Source organism: Panthera onca, chromosome B4 (assembly GCF_046562875.1).
Source record: "Panthera onca isolate mPanOnc1 chromosome B4, mPanOnc1 haplotype 2, whole genome shotgun sequence".
Classification (NCBI taxonomy): Eukaryota; Metazoa; Chordata; class Mammalia; order Carnivora; family Felidae; genus Panthera; species Panthera onca.
The window spans coordinates 52,406,709-52,408,384 of NC_138345.1; the positions used below are offsets into that span (position 1 = coordinate 52,406,709).

Below are 1,676 nucleotides of genomic sequence, written 5' to 3' on the forward strand. Positions count from 1 at the left end.
CTTTTTCTTTCTTTTTTTTTTTAACATTATTCATTTTTGAGAGACAGAGCATGAGTGGGGGAGGGACAGAGAGGATGACACAGAATCTGAAGCAAGCTCCAGGCTCTGAGCTGTCAGCACAGAGCCCTACCCTGGGCTCAAACTCAAGAACCGCGAGATCCTGACCTGAGCCGAAGTCAGGTGCTTAACTGACTGAGCCACCCAGGCACCCCTCATTATCCATCTTTTTTTAAATGTTTTAATGTTTATTTATTTTTGAGAGACAGAGCATGAGCAGGGGAGGGGCAGAGAAAGAGGGGAACACAGAATCTGAAGCAGGCTCCAGGCTCTGAGCTGTCAGCACAGAGCCCGACATGGGGCTCGAACTCATGAACTGCGAGATCATGACCTGAGCCAAAGTCGGGTGCTTAACTGACTGAGCCACTCAGGCACCCCTCTCATTATCCATTTTTAAGAGATGCAAACAAGGGGGCACCTGGGGCTCAATCGGTAGAGCGTGACTCTTGATCTCGGGGTTGTGAATTTGAGTCCCACCTTGGGCATAGAGCTTACTTAAAAAAAAAAAAAAGAAAAAAGAATCATTTCTTGGCCTTTTGGCTAATATCAAGCATAGTATCTGTTCGTATCAGTTTGATATCTGAGACGTCATCTATCCGAGAACAGTATACTAAGTGGATTTTTGGAGCAGGGGGATGGAATAGGAGCTTGCTCCGTCCCCTCCGGGCATCGACCTGGTATCGCAGTACCTCTGGGAATGCTGCACTCCCCCGGGGAGTTTAAAAAAAAAAAACATTCAATAATTAACTAAATCAATTAAATAGATTTTTTTATTAAAAATTAGCTAATTAAAAATGTATTATATTAAAGTTTTTAAAAAAATTGTTTAATGTTTATTCATTTTTGAGAGACAGTGAGCAGGGGAAAGGCAGAGAGAGAGGGAGACACAGAATCTGAAGCAGGCTCCAGGTTCTGAGCTGTCACCACAGAGCCCTACATGGGGCTTAAACTCCCCAACCATGAGATCATAACCTGAGCTGAAGTCAGACCCTCAACTGACTGAGCCGCCCAGGTGCCACCCAAGATTTTTTTTTTTTTTTAAGATTCTTTTTAAGTAATCTCTGTGCCCAACACAGGGCTCAAACTCACAACCCTGAGATCAAGAGTCGCATGCTATACGCACTGAGCCAGCCAGAAGCCCCAAAAGCTTTTTTTTTTTTTTTTTAAGTAGGAAATGTTACATTGTTTCTTTTTCCCCTTGAACTTACATTTCCATTGTACTTTCCTGAACATACTTGATCACAACAAATTACCATACGTTAAATGTAATTTTAATTCCATCCATTTCTGTGAGATCTCGTTACTCAGCCATTGTGGCCGTTCACTTTTCACCACGCTAGAGGATTTACACCCTGAAGGGTAAAGGTAAGATTCAGAGAAGTAAGGTTTTCATGTGTAAGGGAGAAAGTAGCTAATGCTCTGGAAAGGAGTGCCTTGATCTCAGGAGGCTGAGGGGTGATATGTTTGAGGCAGGAGTTTATGTGGAAGGGAACGTTCTGGGTACCAAGTCCATTGAAAGCATCCTTGCCCACATACCTTCGAAATGTTTCGAAGAATGCATTCCTAGATGATCTGGCCATTAAAATATGTGTTAAGTGTATTCATTCATGCATATGTGG

At 42.8% G+C, this 1,676-nt stretch overlaps 1 non-coding gene across 1 annotated transcript; it reads left to right on the forward strand.

The window, feature by feature from the left end:
- Window positions 1–577: 577 nt before the first annotated feature.
- LOC132660512 (U2 spliceosomal RNA) lies at window positions 578–768 on the forward strand. The gene has a single exon (XR_009601850.1). It is a non-coding gene; the product is annotated as a U2 spliceosomal RNA (small nuclear RNA).
- Window positions 769–1,676: the final 908 nt, after the last annotated feature.